Genomic DNA, 19,308 nt, shown 5'->3' on the forward strand with positions numbered 1-19,308 from the left:
TTGGTGCACGAAATTGTGATCACTACTTTTCACAACTCAAATAATCACTGGTAATGAATCCAAAAACTTGGTGCTCAATACCATGGCATAAACACAACTTCGCACAACTAACCAGCAAGTGCACTGGGTCGTCCAAGTAATAAACCTTACGCGAGTAAGGGTCGATCCCATGGAGATTGTTGGTATGAAGCAAGCTATGGTCACCTTGTAAATCTTAGTCAGGCAGATTCAAATGGTTATGGATGATATATGAATAAAACATAAAGATAAAGATAAAGATACTTATGTAATTTATTGGTGAGAACTTCAGATAAGCGAATGGAGATGCTTTGTCCCTTCCGTCTCTCTGCTTTCCTACTGTCTTCATCCAATCCTTCTTACTCCTTTCCATGGCAAGCTGTATGTTGGGCATCACCGTTGTCAGTGGCGACAATCCCGTCCTCTCAGTGAAAATGTTCAACGCACCCTGTCACGGCACGGCTAATCATCTGTCGGTTCTCAATCAGGTTGGAATAGAATCCATTGATTCTTTTGCGTCTGTCACTAACGCCCAGCCTTCAGGAGTTTGAAGCTCGTCACAGTCATTCAATCATTGAATCCTACTCGGAATACCACAGACAAGGTTTAGACCTTCCGGATTCTCTTGAATGCTGCCATCAATTCTAGCTTATACCACGAAGATTCCGATTAAAGAATCCAAGAGATAAACATTCAAGCCTTGTTTGCTTGTAGAACGGGAGTGGTTGTCAGGCACGCGTTCATAAGTGAGAATGATGATGAGCGTCACATAATCATCACATTCATCAAGTTCTTGAGTGCGAATGAATATCTTGAAATAAGAACAAGCTGAATTAAATAGAAGAACAATAGTAATTGCATTAATACTCGAGGTACAGCAGAGCTCCACACCTTAATCTATGGTGTGTAGAAACTCCACCGTTGAAAATACATAAGAACAAGGTTCAGGCATGGCCGTGAGGCCAGCCTCCCAATACATGATCAAAAGACTCCAAATGATCAAGGATCCAAAGATTCAAAGATCTAAAGATGATCTAAGATCCCAAGATGAAAATACAATAGTAAAAGGTCCTATTTATAGAGAACTAGTAGCCTAGGGTTTACAGAAATGAGTAAATGACATAAAAATCCACTTCCGGGCCCACTTGGTGTGTGCTTGGGCTGAGCATTGAAGCAGTTTCGTGTAGAGACTCTTCTTGGAGTTAAACGCCAGCTTTTGTGCCAGTTTGGGCGTTTAACTCCCATTCTTGTGCCAGTTCCAGCGTTTAACGCCGGGCATTCTTGAGCTGATTTGGAATGCCAGTTTGGGCCATCAAATCTCGGGCAAAGTATAGACTATTATACATTTCTGGAAAGCCCAGGATGTCTACTTTCCAACGCTTTTGAGAGCTCGCCAATTGGGCTTCTGTAGCTCCAGAAAATCCACTTCGAGAGCAGGGAGGTCAGAATCCAACAGCATCTGAAGTCCTTTCCAATCTCTGAATCAAATTTTTGCTCAGGTCCCTCAATTTCAGCCAGAAAATACCTGAAATCACAGAAAAACACACAAACTCATAGTAAAGTCCAGAAAAGTGAATTTTAACTAAAAACTAATAAAAATATAAGAAAAACTAACTAAAACCTACTAGAAACATACTAAAAACAATGCCAAAAAGCGTACAAATTATCCGCTCATCAGTTATGAAGCTTTGATAATTAAAAGATAAATAAACATAAAATAAAGATAGAGATACTTGTGTAATTCATTGGTGGGAATTTCATATAAGCGTATGGAGATGCGTTATTCCTTCTGAATCTCTGCTTTCCTACTGTCTTCATTCAATCATTCATACTCCTTTCCATGGCAAGCTGTATGTTGGGGATCACCGTTGTCAATGGCTACCTCTCGTCCTCTCAGTGAAAATGGTCCTCTACGGTTTTTGTACGGCTAATCAACTGTCGGATTTCTCGATCGTGTCGGAATAAGATCCAATGATCCTTTTGCGCACTGTCACTGCGCCCCACAGTCGCGAGTTTGAAGCTCGTCACAGTCATCCCTTCCCAAATCCTACTCAGAATACCACAAACAAGGTTTAGACTTTCTGGATCTCAGGAATGCTGCCAATTGTTTCTAGCCTATACCATGAAGGTTCTAATATCAGATTCAGATGCCCCATTGTCAGAGGGAAAACAATGTGAATCGTTGATTAGAGACCCAAGAGATATGCATTCAAGCATGTTTTCATGTAGAACGGACGTGTTTGTCAGACACGTGTTCATAAGTGAGAATGGTGATGAGTGTCACTTGATCATCACATTTATCATGTTCTTGTGTGCAGATGAATATCTTGGAATAAGAATAAGCTTGAAATGAATATAAGTACGATAGTACTTTACATTAATACTCGAGGGACAGCAGAGCTCCACACCTTAATCTATGGTGTGTAGAAACTCCACCGTTGAAAATACACAAGTGAAAATAGTCTAGGCATGGCCAATAAGTAAATTATTCAAAAATCCATTTCCGGGCCCACTTGGTGTGTGCTTGGGCTGAGCATTGAAACTTTCGTGTATAAAAACTTTTCTTGGAGTTAAACGCCAGCTTTTATGCCAGTTTGGGCGTTTAACTCCAGCTTTTATCCTGTTTCTGGCGTTTAACGCCAGAATAGGGCAGGAAATTGGCATTTGAACGCCAGTTTGCATTGTCAAAACTCAAGCAAAGTATGGACTATTATATATTGCTGGAAAGCCCAGGATGTCTAATTTCCAACGCAATTAAGAGCTTGCCAATTGGGCTTCTATGTCTCCAGAAAATCTATTTCGAGTGCAGGGAGGTCAGAATCCAACAGCATCTGCAGTCCTTTTTCAGCCTCTGAATAAGATTTTTGCTCAGGTCCCTCAATTTCAGCCAGAAAATACCTAAAATCACAGAAAAATACACAAACTCATAGTAAAGTCCAGAAATGTAAACTTTGCTTAAAAACTAATAAAAATATACTAAAAAGTAGCTAGATCCTACTAAACTCTACCTAAAAATAATGCCAAAAAGCATATAAATTATCCACTCATCACAACACCAAACTTAAATTGTTGCTTGTCCCCAAGCAACTGAAAATAAAATAGAATAAAAAGAAGAGAATATACAATGAATCTCACAATATCAATGAAAGTTAATCCCAATTAGATGAGTGGGGCTAGTAGTTTTTTGCTTCTGAACAGTTTTGGCATCTCACTTTATCCTTTGAAATTCAGAATGATTGGCATCTATAGGAACTCAGAATTTTAGATAGTGTTATTGATTCTCCTAATTCAGTATGTTGATTCTTGAACACAGCTACTTTATGAGTCTTGGTCGTGGCCCTAAGCACTTTATTTTCCAGTATTACCACCGGATACATAAATGCCACAGACACATAACTGTGTGAACCTTTTCAGATTGTGACTTAGCTTTGCTAAAGTCCCCAATTAGAGGTGTCCAGAGTTCTTAAGCACCCTCTTTTTGCTTTGGATCACGACTTTAACCACTGAGCCTCAAGCTCTTCACTTGGACCTTTATGCCACAAGCACATGGTTAGGGATAGCTTAATTTAGCCGCTTAGGCCATGATTTTATTCCTTTAGGCCCTATTATCCATTAATGCTCAAAGCCTTGGATCCTCTTTACCCTTGCCTTTTGGTTTGGAGGCCTATTGGCTTTTTCTGCTTGCTTTTTCTTTTTCTTTCTTTCTCTCTTTTTTTTTAGCCATATTTTGTCACTACTTTTTCTTGCTTCAAGAATCAATTTTATGATTTTTCAGATTATCAATAACATTTCTCTTTATTCATTACTCTTTCAAGAGCCAACAATTTTAACATTCATAAACTTCACTATAAAAAATATGCACTGTTCAAGCATTCATTCAGAAAATAAAAAGTATTGCCACCACATCAAAATAATTAAAATAATTTCAAGATAAAATTTGAAATTCAAGTACTTCTTGTTCTTTTATATTTAGGCACATTTTTCATTTAAGAGAGGTGAAGGATTCATGGAATTATTCATATCTTTAAGACATAGACACTAGACACTAATGATCATGTAATGAAGACACAAACATGGATAACACATAAAGCATAAAAATAAAAAAATAGAAAAATAAGAACAAGGAAATTAAAGAACGGATCCACCTTAGTGATGGCGGCTAGTTCTTCCTCTTGAAGATCCAATGGAACGCCTGAGCTCCTCTATGTATCTTCCTTGCCTTTGTTGTTCTTCCCTCATGGCTATTTGATCCTCTCTAATTTCATGGAGAATAATAGAGTGCTCTTTGTGCTCCATCTTTAGTTGGTCCATGTTGTAACTCAAGCCTTCCAAAGAGGTGTTGAGTTGCTCCCAATAGTTATGTGGAGAAAAGTGCATCCCTTAAGGCATCTCAAGGATTTCATGAGGAATTTCCTCATGCTCTTGTTGAGGTCCATGAGTGGGCTCTCTTGTTTGCTCCATCCTTTTCTTAGTTATGGGCTTGTCCTCTTCAATGAGGATGTCTTCCTCTATGACAATTGGTGCACGAAATTGTGATCATCAATGGCACCATCAACATACTACGCTCAATTGCAATCTCAACTCTTTATCACAACTTCGCACAACTAACCAGCAAGTGCACTGGGTTGTCCAAGTAATAAACCTTACGCGAGTAAGGGTCGATCCCACGGAGATTGTTGGTATGAAGCAAGCTATGGTCACCTTGTAAATCTTAGTCAGGCAGATTCAAATGGTTATGGGTGATTTATGAATAAAGCATAAAATAAAGATAGAGATACTTATGTAATTCATTGGTGAGAATTTCAGATAAGCGTATGGAGATGCTTTGTCCCTTCCGTCTCTCTGGTTTCCTACTGTCTTCATCCAATCCTTCTTACTCCTTTCCATGGCAAGCTGTATGTTGGGCATCACCGTTGTCAATGGCTACAGTCCCGTTCTCTCAGTGAAAATGTTCAACGCGCTCTGTCACAGCACGGCTAATCATCTGTCGGTTCTCAATCAGGTTGGAATAGAATCCAGTGATTCTTTTGCGTCTGTCACTAACGCCTAGCCTTCAGGAGTTTGAAGCTCGTCACAGTCATTCAATCCTTGAATTCTACTCAGAATACCACAGACAAGGTTTAGACCTTCCAGATTCTCTTGAATGCCTCCATCAATTCTAGCTTATACCACGAAGATTCCGATTAAGGGATCCAAGAGATATCCACTCAATCTAAGGTAGAACGGAGGTGGTTGTCAAGCACACGTTCATATGTGAGAATGATCATGAGTGTCACGGATCATCACATTCATCAAGTTGAGGAACAAGTGATATCTTAGAACAAGAACAAGCTGAATTGAATAGAAAAACAATAGTAATTGCATTAATACTCGAGGTACAGCAGAGCTCCACACCTTAATCTATGGTGTATAGAAACTCCACCGTTGAAAATACATAAGAACAAGGTCTAGGCATGGATGAATGGCCAGCCTCCCAAAGAGGGTTCAATCATAAAAACATGATCAAAAGATCTAAAGATTGAAAGACTTAAAATACAATAGCAAAAGGTCCTATTTGTAGAGAACTAGTAGCCTAGGGTTTACAGAGATGAGTAAATGACATAAAAATCCACTTCCGGGCCCACTTGGTGTGTGCTTGGGCTGAGCATTGAAGCTTTCATGTGTAGAGACTTTCCTTGGAGTTAAATGTCAGCTTTGATGCCAGTTTGGGCGTTTAACTCCCATTCTTGTGCCAGTTCCGGCGTTAAACGCCAGAATTCTTGAGCTGAATTTGAACGCCTATTTGGGCCATCAAATCTCGGGCAAAGTATGAACTATTATACATTGCTGGAAAGCCCAGGATGTCTACTTTCCAACGCAATTGAGAGCGCGCCAATTGGGCTTCTGTAGCTCCAGAAAATCCACTTCGAGTGCAGAGAGATCAGAATCCAACAGCATCTGCAGTCCTTTTCAGCCTCTGAATCATATTTTTGCTCAGGTCCCTCAATTTCAGCCAGAAAATACCTGAAATCACAGAAAAATACACAAACTCATAGTAAAGTCCAGAAAAGTGAATTTTAACTAAAAACTAATAAAAATATAATAAAAACTAACTAAAACATACTAAAAACATACTAAAAACAATGCCAAAAAGCGTATAAATTATCCGCTCATCACAACACCAAACTTAAATTGTTGCTTGTCCCCAAGCAACTGAAAATCAAATAAGATAAAAATAAGAGAATATACAATGAATTCCAAAAACATCTATGAGGATCAGTATTAATTAGATGAGCGGGGCTTTTAACTTTTTGCCTCTGAACAGTTTTGGCATCTCACTTTATCCTTTGAAATTCAGAATGATTGGCATCTATAGGAACTCAGAATCCAGATAGTGTTATTGATTCTCCTAATTAAGTATGATGATTCTTGAACACAGCTACTTTATGAGTCTTAGCCGTGGCCCAAAGCACTCTGTCTTCCAGTATTACCACCGGATACATACATGCCACAGACACATAATTGGGTGAACCTTTTTTAGATTGTGACTCAGCTTTGCTAGAGTCCCCAATTAGAGGTGTCCAGGGTTCTTAAGCACACTCCTTTTGCCTTGGATCACGACTTCATTATTTTTTTTCTTTTTCTTTTTTCTTTTTTTTCGTTTTTTTTTGTATTCACTGCTTTTTCTTGCTTCAAGAATCATTTTTATGATTTTTCAGATCCTCAGTAACATGTCTCCTTTTTTCGTCATTCTTTCAAGAGCCAACATTCATGAATAACAAATTTAAAAGACATATGCACTGTTCAAGCTTACATTCAGAAGTCAAAGTATTGCCACCACATCAAAATAATTAATCTGTTATAAAATTCAAAATTCATGCAATTCTTCTCTTTTTCAATTAAGAACATTTTTCATTTAAGAAATGTGATGGATTCATAGGACATTCATAACTTTAAGGCATAGACACTAAGACACTAATGATCATGTAATAAGACACAAACATAGATAAACATAAGCATAAAAATTCGAAAAACAGGAAAATAAAGAACAAGAAAATTAAAGAACGGGTCCACCTTAGAGATGGCGGCTTGTTCTTCCTTTTAAAGATCTTATGGAGTGCTTGAGCTCCTCAATGTCTCTTCCTTGCCTTTGTGCTCCTCTCTCATGATTCTTTGATCTTCTCTTATTTCATGGAGGAGGATGGAATGTTCTTGGTGCTCCACCCTTAGTTGTCCCATGTTGGAACTCAATTCTCCTAGGGAGGTGTTGATTTGCTCCCAATAGTTTTGTGGAAGAAAGTGCATCCCTTGAGGCATCTCAGGGATTTCATGATGAGTGGGATCTCTTGTTTGCTCCATCATTTTCTTAGTGATGGGCTTGTCCTCATCAATGAGGATGTCTCCCTCTATGTCAATTCCAACTGAATAACAGAGGTGACAAATGAGATGAGAAAAGGCTAACCTTTCCAAGGTAGAGGACTTGTCCGCCACCTTATAAAGTTCTTGGGCTATAACCTCATGAACTTCTACTTCCTCTCCAATCATGATGCTATGAATCATGATAGCCCGGTCTATAGTAACTTTAGACCGGTTGCTAGTGGGAATGATTGAGTGTTGGATAAACTCCAACCATCCCCTAGCCATGGGCTTGAGGTCATGCCTTCTCAGTTGAACCGGCTTCCCTCTTGAATCTCTCTTCCATTGAGCGCCCTCTTCACAAATATCTATGAGGACTTGGTCCAACCTTTGATCAAAGTTGACCCTTCTAGTGTAAGGGTGTTCATCTCCTTGCATCACGGGCAAGTTGAATGCCAACCTTACATTTTCCGGACTAAAATCTAAGCATTTCCCCCGAACCATTGTAAGCCAATTCTTTGGGTCTGGGTTCACAATTTGATCATGGTTTTTGGTGATCCATGCATTGGCATAGAACTCTTGAACCATTAAGATTCTGACTTGTTGAATGGGGTTGGTAAGAACTTCCCAACCTCTTCTTCGGATCTCATGTCGGATCTCCGGATATTCACTCTTTTTGAGTTTGAAAGGGACCTCGGGGATCACCTTCTTCATGGCCACAACTTCATAGAAGTGGTCTTGATGCACCTTTGAGATGAATCTCTCCATCTCCCATGACTCGAATGTGAAAGCTTTTGCCTTCCCTTTCCTCTTTCTAGAGGTTTCTCCGGCCTTAGGTGCCATAAATGGTTATGAAAAACAAAAAGCAATGCTTTTACCACACCAAAATTAGAAGATTTGCTCGTCCTCGAGCATAAGAAGAAAGAAGAGAGTAGAAGAAGAAGAAATAGAGGAGATAGAGATGGCTTTGTTTTTCGGCCAAGGGGGAGAAGTAGTGTGTAGGTTGTGTGAAAATGAAGGAGTGAAGATGGGTTTATATAGGGGTGGAGAGAGGGGTAAGGTTTGGTAGGTGAAGGGTTTTTGGGGAAGAGGTATTGAGGTTATTGGTGAATGGGTGAAGAAGGGAGAGAGTGTGGTGGCGTAGGTGGGGATCCTGTGGGGTCCACAGATCCTGAGGTGTCAAGGATAATTCATCCCTGCCCCAAGTGGCAAGCAAAAATGCTCATTCTACCAATCCTGGCATTAAACGCCGGGCTGGTGCCCATTTTTGGCGTTTAACGCCAGCTTTATGCCCATTCCTGGCGTTAAACGCCAATCTGGTGCCCCTTTTGGCGTTAAACGCCCAAAATGGTGCTAGACTGGGCAAAGTATGGACTATTATACATTGCTGGAAAGCCCAGAATGTCTACTTTTCAACGCAATTAAGAGCGCGCTAATTGGGTTTCTGTAGCTCTAGAAAATCCACTTCGAGTGCAGGGAGGTCAGAATCCAACAGCATCTGCAGTCCTTTTCAGCCTCTGAATCAGATTTTTGCTTAGGTCCCTCAATTTCAGCCAGAAAATACCTGAAATCACAGAAAAACACACAAACTCATAGTAAAGTTCAGAAAAGTGAATTTTAACTAAAAACTAATAAAAATATAATAAAAACTAACTAAAACATACTAAAAACATACTAAAAACAATGCCAAAAAGCGTATAAATTATCCACTCATCAACAATTCCAACTAAATTGCATAGGTGACAGATGAGATGAGGAAAGGCTAACCTTGCCAAAGTGGAGGACTTGTCAGCCACCTTGTAGAGTTCTAGAGGTATGATCTCATGAACTTTCACTTCCTCCCCAATCATGATGCTATCGATCATGATGGCCCGATCCACAGTTACTTCGGATCGGTTGCTAGTAGGAATGATAGAATGTTGGATGAACTCCAACCATCCTCTAGCCACAGGCTTAAGGTCCGGTCTTCTCAATTGAGCCAGCTTGCCTCTTGAGTCTCTTTTCTATTGAGCTCCTTCCACACATATGTCCATGAGGACTTGGTTCAACCTTTGATCAAAGTTAACCCTTCTAGTGTAGGGGCGTGCATTTTCTTGCATCATTGGCAAGTTGAACGCCATGCTTACATTTTTCGGACTGAAATATAAGTATTTTCCCCAAACCATTGTAAGCCAATTCTTTGGATTCAGGTTCATACTTTGATCATGGTTCCTAGTTATCCATGCATTGGCATAGAACTCTTGAACCATTAAGATTCCGACTTGTTAAATGGGGTTGGTGAGATCTTCCTAACCTCTTCTTTGGATCTCATGTCGAATCTCCGGATACTAATTCCTTTTGAGCATGAAAGGGACCTCAGAGATCACCTTCTTCTTGGCCACAACTTCATAGAAGTGGTCTTGATGGACCTTTGAGATGAATTTCTCTATCTCCTATGACTCGGAGGTGGAAGCTTTTGCCTTCCTTTTCCTCTTTCTAGAGGTTTCTCCTGCCTTAGGTGCCATAAATGGTTATGAAAAAACAAAAATCAATGCTTTTACCACACCAAACTTAAAAGGTTTGCTCGTCTTCGAGCATAAGAAGAAAGAAAGAAGGGGAAGAAGAAGAAAATGGAGGAGATGGAGGGTGGAATGTGGTTCGGCCAAGGGATAAAAGTAGTGTTTGTGATGTGTGAAATTGAAGGAGGGATGAGGGGTTTGTATAGGAGTGGAGGGGAAGTGTTTGAATTTAAAAAGTGAGGTAGGTGGGGTTTTTGGGAAAGAGGGATAAAGGTGATTGGTGAAGAGAATATAGGGAAGAGTATAGGATTTGATAGATGAGTGGTGTTTTGGGTAGAGTGTTATAGAGATGTGTGAGGGGGAGAGAGAGAGGTGGGATAGGTGGGGATCCTGTGGGATCCAAAGATCCTGAGGTGTCAAGGATTTCTCATCCCTGCACTATTTAGGCGTGCAAAATGCCCTTAGAATGTGATTCTGGCGTTTAACGCCAGACTGCTGCTTGTTTCTGGCATTAAACGCCAGCTTTTATACCTTTCCTGGCGTTTAACACCAACTTAGTGCCCTGTTCTGGCATTAAACGCCAGTCTGGTGCCCATTTCTGGCGTTAAACGCCCAGAATAGTGCCAGACTGGGCTTTTAACGCCCATCCTGCTACCCTTACTGGCGTTTAAACGCCAGTAAGTCCTCTAGAGTGTGCTGTTTTTAATGCTCTTTTTGAATTTGCTTTGATTATTGCAGTTGTTTTTGTGACTCCACATGATCATCAATCCTAAAGAAAACATAAAATAATAATGGAAATGGAAATTTAACATAGATAAATAAAAAATTGGGTTGGCTATCAATAAGCGCTTCTTTAATGTCAATAGCTTGACAGTGGACTCTCATGGCGCCTCACAGATAATCAGAGCATTGTTGTGGCCTCTCAACACCAAACTTAGAGTTTGGTTGTGGCCTACCAACACCAAACTTAGAGTTTGAATGTGGGGGTTTTGTTTGACTCTGTATTGAGAGAAGCTTTTCATGCTTCTTCTCCATGTGTACAGAAAGAGAACCTTGAGTCTTGAAAATAAGGTAGCCTTCATTCAATTGAAGGACCAACTCTCCTCTGTCAACATCAATCACAACTTTTGCTGTGGCTAGGAAAGGTCTGCCAAGGATGATGGATTCATCCTCATCCTTCCCAGTGTCTAGGATTATGAAATCAGCAGGGATGTAAAGGCCTTCAACCTTCACTAGCACGTCCACTACTAGTCCATAAGCCTATTTTATTGATTTGTCTGCCATCTCTAGTAAGATTCTTGTAGCTTATACCTCAAAGATTCCTAGTTTCTCTATTACAGAGAGTGGCATAAGGTTAATACCTGACCCTAGGTCACACAGAGCCTTCTCAAAGGTCATGGTGTATATGGTACAGGGTATTAAGAATTTACCAGGATCCTGTTTCTTTTGAGGTAAAGTTTGCTGAATCCAGGTATTCAGTTCATTAATGAGCAATGGAGGTTCATCCTCCCAAGTCTCATTACCAAATAGCTTGGCATTCAGCTTCATGATTGCTCATAAATACTGGGCAACTTGCCTTTCAGCAATGTCTTCATCTTCTTCAGAAGATGAATAGTCATCAAAGCTCATGAATGGTAATAGAAAGTTCAATGGAATCTCTATGGTCTCTGTATGAACCTCAAATTCCTTTGGTTCCTCATTGGGGTACTCCTTAATGGCCAGCGGACGTTCCCTTAGGTCTTCCTCACTGGGAATCACTGCCTTTTCACTCGCTCCAGGTTCGGCCATGTTGGTCACAGTTCTGGCCTTGCACTCTCTTTTGGGATTCTCTTCTGTATTGCTTGGGATAGTGCTAGGAGGAGTTTCAGTAACCCTTTTACTCAGCTGATCCACTTGTGCCTCCAAGTTTCTGATGGAGGACCTTGTTTCATTCATGAAACTGAGAGTGGCCTTAGATAGATTAGAGACTATATTTGCTAAGCTAGATGGATTCTGCTCAGAATTCTTTGTCTGTTGCTGAGAGGATGGTGGAAAAGGTTTGCCATTGCTAAACTTATTTCTTCTACCATTATTATTGTTAAAGCCTTGTTGAGGCTTTTGTTGATCCTTCCATGAGAAATTTGGATGATTTCTCCATGACGGATTATAGGTGTTTCCATAGGCTTCACCCATGTAATTCACCTCTGCCATTGTAGGGTTCTCAGGATCATAAGCTTCTTCTTCAGAAGATGCTTCTTTAGTACTGTTGGATGTAGCTTGCAATCCATTCAGACTCTGAGAAATCATATTGACATGCTGAGTCAGCATTTTGTTCTGAGCCAATATGACACTCAGAGCATCAATTTCAAGAACTCCCTTCTTCTGAGGTGTCCCATTATTCACAGGATTCCCTTCAGAGGTGTACATGAACTGGTTATTTGCAACCATTTCAATGAGTTCCTGAGCTTCTGCAGGCATTTTCTTCAGGTGAATAAATCCACCTGCAGAATGGTCAGACTATCATAGAATATATCCAGGATGGTCCATTCTGAGAGCATGTCAGAAGGACACTTTTTGGTCAGTTGCTTGTATCTTTCCCAAGCTTCATAGAGGGATTCACCTTCTTTTTGCCTGAAGGTTTGAACATCCACTCTAAGCTTGCTCGACTTTTGAGGAGAAAAGAATTTGGCTAAGAAAGCCGTGACCAGCTTATTCCACGAGTTCAGGCTATCTCTAGGTTGAGAGTCCAACCATATTCTAGCTCTGTCTCTTACAGCAAAAGGGAAAAGCATAAGCTTGTAGACCTCGGGATCAACTCCATTGGTCTTAACAGTATCACAAATCTGCAAGAATTCAATTAAGAACTGAAAAGGATCTTCTGCTGGAAGTCTATGAAACTTGCAATTCTGTTGCATCAGAGAAACTAATTGAGGCTTAAGCTCAAAATTGTTTCCTCCAATGGCAGGGATTGAGATGCTTCTTCCATGGAAGTTGGAAGTTGGTGTAGTAAAATCACCAAGCACCTTCCTTGCATTGTTATTGTTGTTGGGTTCGGCCATTACTTCTTTTTCAAGATTCTCTGTAAGGTTTTTTCTGGATTGTTGTGCTTTAGCTTCTCTTAGCTTCTTCTTCAGAGTCCTTTCAGGTTCAGGGTAAGCTTCAACAAGAATGTTCTTGTCCTTGCTCCTGCTCATATGAAAAAGAAGAGAACAGAAAGGAAGAGGAATCCTCTATGTCACGGTATACAGATTCCTTAAGGTGTCAGAGGAAAATAGGAATAGAAGGATGAGGTAGATAGAGGTGAATTTGAACATATAAAGAATGAGAGAGTCCGAATTGCTAGTAGAGGAGAAGTGTTAGTAATTAAATAGAAAGAGATGAGAGAGAGGTAACTTTCGAAAAATTAAATCAAAATTTAAAACAATTAGTTAATTAAAAAGAATTTTGAAAAATAGTTAATGGTTTTCGAAAATCAAAAATGAGAAAGTGGTTAGGTGGTTTTGAAAAAGATAAGAAATAATAAATTTGAAAAGATAAGAAGTTAGAAAGAGATTTTGAAATTAAATTAAAAGAGATATGATTGAAAAAAATTGATTTTGAAAAGATATCATTGAAAAGATATGATTGAAGAAAATTTGATTTTTAAAAAAGATATGATTGAAAAGATATGGTTAAAAAAGATTTGATTTTTTTTAAAATTGATGACTTAACTAACAAGAAATTAAAATATATTATTCTAAAATTCACATATTGAACCTTTCTTAACAAGAAAATAACAAACTTGAAATTTTTGAATCAAAACATTAATTGTTAGTATTAATTTCGAAAAATATGAGGTAAAAATAGGAAAAAGATTTTGAAAATTTTTAAAAAAGATTTTTGAAAATTTTCAAAAAACAAAGGGAAAGAAAGAAAAAAAGATTTGATTTTGAAAAAGATTTTGAAAAGATAAATTTTTGAAATTGAAATCTTGACTTGACTAATAAAAAACAACTTATTTTAAAAATTTTTGACTAAGTCAACCCAAAGATTTTGAAATTCATGAGTGAAATAAGGAAAAGATATTTTTTTAATTTTTTTAATTTAATGAGGAAAGAGAAAAGCTACAAAATGACTCAACACATAAAAATTTTGGATTAAAACAAATGATGCATGCAAGAACACTATGAATGTCAAGATGAACACCAAGAACACTTTGAAGACCATGATGAACATCAAGAACTTAATTTTGAAAAATTTTCAAGAAAGGAAAAACATGCAAGACACCAAACTTAGAGATTTTTCATGTTTAGACACTATGAATTCAAAAATGCATATGAAAAACAACAAAAGACACAAAACAAGAAAATATGAAGATCAAACAAGGAGACTCATTAAGAACAACTTGAAGATCATGAAGAATGCAATGCATGAATTTACGAAATTTTTTTTGAAAAATTAAAACATACAATTGACACTAAACTTAAAAATTGACACTAGACTCAAACAAGAAACACAAAATATTTTTTGGTTTTTTATGATTTTATTAATTTTTTTTGTATTTTTTTTCGAGAATTATTTAGGAAAAAGAAAATAAGAAATTCAAATTTTTTTTAATAGGAATTCCAGGAATCATGCAATGTTAGTCTAAAGTTTCAGTCTAAAAAGATTAGACATGGCTAGCCAAGCTTCAGCAAGGCATCACATACAACAGCCAAATTGATGGAAATCAAAAAGGCTCTTGTGATGATGAAAGTATCATTTGAAACTCTAGAATTCATTCTTAAAAATTTTGAAGAATTTTTCAAAAACAGAAGGAAATTTTTGAAAGATTTTTTTTGGAAATAAAACAAAAAGAAAGTTACCTAATCTGAGCAACAAGATGAACCGTCAGCTGTCCAAACTCGAACAATCCCCGGCAACGGTGCCAAAAACTTGATACACGAAATCGTGATTCACACTTTTCACAACTCCGTGCAGCTGACTAGTAAGTGCAATGGGTCATCCAAGTAATACCTTACGTGATTAAGGGTCGATCCCACGGAGATTGTCGGCTTGAAGCAAGCTATGGTCATCTTGTAAATCTCAATCAGGCGGATTCAAATGCTTATGAAGCTTTGATAATTAAAAGATAAATAAACATAAAATAAAGATAGAGATACTTATGTAATTCATTGGTGGGAATTTCAGATAAGCATATGGAGAAGCGTTATTCCTTATGAATTTCTACTTTCCTACTATCTTCATTCAATCATTCATACTCCTTTCCATGGCAAGCTGTATATTGGGGATCACCGTTGCCAATGGCTACCTTCCGTCCTCTCAGTGAAAATGGTCCTCTACGGTTTTTGTACGGCTAATAACCTGTCGAATTTCTCGTCTCGGATGAAAAATACCAGGCACAGCTACCGCATGGAAAATCAGCTGTCGATTCTCGATCGTGTCAGAATAAGATCCAACGATCCTTTTGCGCACTGTCACTGTGCCCAACAGTCGCGAGTTTGAAGCTCGTCACAGTCATCCCTTCCCAGATCCTACTCGGAATACCACAGACAAGGTTTAGACTTTCCGGATCTCAGGAATGCTGCCAATTATTTCTAGCTTATACCACGAAGGTTCTAATCTCAGATTCAGATGCCCCATTGTCAGAGGGAAAACGATGTGAATCATTGATTAGAGACCCAAGAGATATGCATTCAAGCTTGTTTCATGTCGAACGGACGTGTTTATCAGGCACGCGTTCATAAGTAAAAATGGTGATGAGTGTCATTTGATCATCACATTCATCATGTTCTTGTGTGCAGATGAATATCTTAGAATAAGAATAAGCTTGAATTGAATAGAAGAACAATAGTACTTTGCATTAATACTCGAGAGATAGCAGAGCTCCACACCTTAATCTATGGTGTGTAGAAACTCCACCGTTGAAAATACACAAGTGAAAATAGTCTAGGCATGGCCGAGTGGCCAGCCTCCAAGTCTAAGGAAAAATGTTCCAAAGATTCCTAGTACAATAATAAAAAGTCCTATTTATACTAAACTAGTTACTAGGATTACAGAAATAAGTAAATGATGTAGAAATCCATTTCCAGGCGCACTTGGTGTGTGCTTGGGCTGACCATTGAAGCTTTCGTGTGTAGAGACTTTTCTTGGAGTTAAACACCAGCTTTTATGCCAGTTTGGGCGTTTAACTCTAGCTTTTATCCTATTTCTAGCGTTTAACGCCATAATAGGGCAGGAAATTGGCGTTTGAACGCCAGTTTGCGTCATCAAAACTCGGGCAAAGTATGGCCTATTATATATTGCTGGAAAGCTCAGAATGTCTACTTTCCAACGCAAATAAGAGCGCGCCAATTGGGCTTCGGTAGCTCCAGAAAATCTATTTTGAGTGCAGGGAGGTCAGAATCCAACAGCATTTGCAGTCCTTTTTCAGCCTCTGAATCAGATTTTTACTCAGGTCCCTCAATTTCAACCAGAAAATACCTGAAATCACAGAAAAATGCACAAACTCATAGAAAAGTCCAGAAATGTAAATTTTGCTTAAAAAATAATAAAAATATACTAAAAAGTAGCTAGATCCTACTAAACTCTACCTAAAAACAATGCCAAAAAGCGTAGAAATTATCCGCTCATCACCTTCCCCTTTATTATTTCAAAAATCTTAGGTTTTGGTATTGAGAAATTGGATGATTTTAGTGGTTTAGGTGAACTCAGACAACGGAAAATTATCGGGTTTCACCCAATTGTTCATAGATATTGGTAAGGAACTCTTAATCCTTGTGAATCCTTTAATTATATGGGATTTGTAGTGAAATTAGTGGTTGTGTATGTAATTGTGTGAAATTAGGTTGTGTAAATGGGAATTAGAACAATAATGATGATGTTAGAGGCTTCACCTCGGGTATTCAGAGCTGGACCTACACTTGGTAAAGGCTTGGAGCTTGTGTATTGAGGGCTTGCGGTGCCTTGTGGCTTAGGAAGAAATCGGCTAAGGTGTGGTTTTGGTTTCTCGTAAATAATATATAACGTAACGTAAAAACTTAGAATAGTTGACTATAGGTTAAGTTAAAATGTATGAACAATTAAGGATTAATGATTTATTGTTGGTGATTGTTGAATGGAAGGGTTGAGTTTGTATGTTGGTACATGTGGCATGGAAACTATATATATGAGTATATCTATTATTGATTTGAATAGAGGAATTGTGAATATGTATGTGTATATACATGGAATTATTGAATAGTTGAGAGTATTGAGTCTGGTGTGTTGCAAAATGAATGTGGGGTGTGGAGTTGAGTTTTGGTGATATTTTGGTTATGAAATAGTTGATTTGTGATGGGAATCATGTTGATGAATGTTGTTGATAAGAGTTGATGAATGTTTAATGAGGATTGTGAAGATGTATGATGATATATTGAGGATTTGATATCTATATATATCTAAAAAGTGTTTGTGTTTGGATTGAAGATTTTGAATGTATTGATGAGATTTGTATAAAATGATGATAAAAAGTGTATGGATATATGTAAATATGATTTTGGAGCTGTTTGATTGCAAAATTATAATATAGAATTCATGATTTGGAAAGCATGGGAATGTTGGTAATTTTAACAAAATGTTGATTTTTTACCAAATTCGGCGAGCCATAACTCGACTTTCAGACCCCCAATTTGTGTCAAACTTACTTTAAACGAAAATTGGGTCTGTGAAGTTATGCCTTTTGAAGAACGGATAAAAAATATTTTAAAACAAAAAAATTATGCGCGTTTGAAGTTCGGTGTAAAAATCTGGTTTTCTGGAGCTTTTAAAGGAAACATGGCACATGTTGCGTAAGGCATGCACGCGACACGAATATTCCCTGTTGTTTTGGATACTCACATATGTGAGACATGGCTACATACACAACTTGGCTAAGTTTTGCAATCGTGCGTACGCATGATGCATGCGTATGGATGACCCTGCTATTTTATAAAAGTTTATTTTTCAAGCCTAAACCAATTCTTTAGCTTTTCAAACTTCCTTTGCACTTGTTTGAGGTCCATTAGTGAGCTTTTAAGCCTTAGAAGTGAATGTGTTAAAAACGTTGAGGGGATATTAGGAAGGATTTTGTGAAGTGATAATTAGGTGATCAAGGGTTGGAAATGTTGAATAAGAAGCAAACGATGAAGATAATAATAATAGTAATGAAATGTGGCTGAGTTGAGATGTGTTTGATGATGAGAATGAACTTGATTGAAACATGATTGTGGGGATCGTGGTGGTTTACCACTCGCAAGTTATAAAATTGTGAATTATAGACCTGGCAAGGATCGTGGTGGTGTACCGCTTACCTAGTGTCATGATGTCTTTGAGGATCGTGGTGGTGTACCACTCACAGTTAGTGGAGATCATGGTTTTGTACCGACCACAAGTTTGTTATTTTCTAATTGAAAACATCTCTGAGGATCGTGGTGGTGTACCGCTTGCAGATGGTGGGGATCGAGGTGGTTTACCACTCACCAGGTGCCACTCACCAGTTTCCAAGAGGACGATGCCTAGGTTAGCTACAAGACATGTCAGGTTGGCTATCTAACCAACAGATGAGACTCATCAACCGTAGGACAGGCATACATCATATGCATTTGTATGTTTTGATTGAGTGTGCTTGTTTTAGTGTGCCTATTTGGTTATACTACTTACTTGCTAAATATTCTATTTGTTGTACTTGTAATCTATCTGTGTTTTACTCGTTTGTCTTGTTTGTGCATGCATCTGAGATATCCTTCATGCTGGCAGATTTGATGCTGAGGGTTGTTCCATGGTATTTTGGATGGTTGGAATAGACAAAGAAAGTAAGGTGTTAGGTTAGATTCAGTTAGAGCTTGAGTACCTTAGATAACTCACCTGAATCATGGTTTAACTACGTCTTTAAGATTTAAATATGAGTGCGAAAGTTCTAGGATTGCCTCTGACTTTTTTGGGACCTTATATATCATGTATGTGGGCACCTTAACCATACTCAGCACCCCCGATCCCCATCCAATACAATATTGTTGTTTTTTAGATGCAGGATTGAGAGACAGCTCGCTGAGTATCTGAAGTTCCTATGTAAGAAAAGTTGGAGTCATTGGGAATTCTATGTTATATTTTTTTAAGTTATGTATTTGTGTATATAGACCCTCCATATATATGTATATTTGTATTTCGCCTCTTAGAGTGGACTTTTGGAGAGACAGGTGTTCTATTTATGTTTTTGGGATAATTTTTTGTTACGTATATATATATATATATATATATATGTATGTATGTATGTATGTATGTATGTATACTCTGTCCGACCTTTGCTTCAAAGGTCGAGTTAAGAGCTTGATTATCTGTATTTTGGAATTTTGACCTTTATATGTACATATAGCTTTCTTCTCATTTTGATCTTCGTACCTTGCATTTTTCGTTTTGCGATTTTGCTTAAGTTTCTTTTCTTCAAGGCTTCTAGATACATATTTCTTTCAACTATATCTAT

Source organism: Arachis hypogaea, chromosome 2 (genome assembly GCF_003086295.3).
Source record: "Arachis hypogaea cultivar Tifrunner chromosome 2, arahy.Tifrunner.gnm2.J5K5, whole genome shotgun sequence".
NCBI lineage: Eukaryota > Viridiplantae > Streptophyta > Magnoliopsida > Fabales > Fabaceae > Arachis > Arachis hypogaea.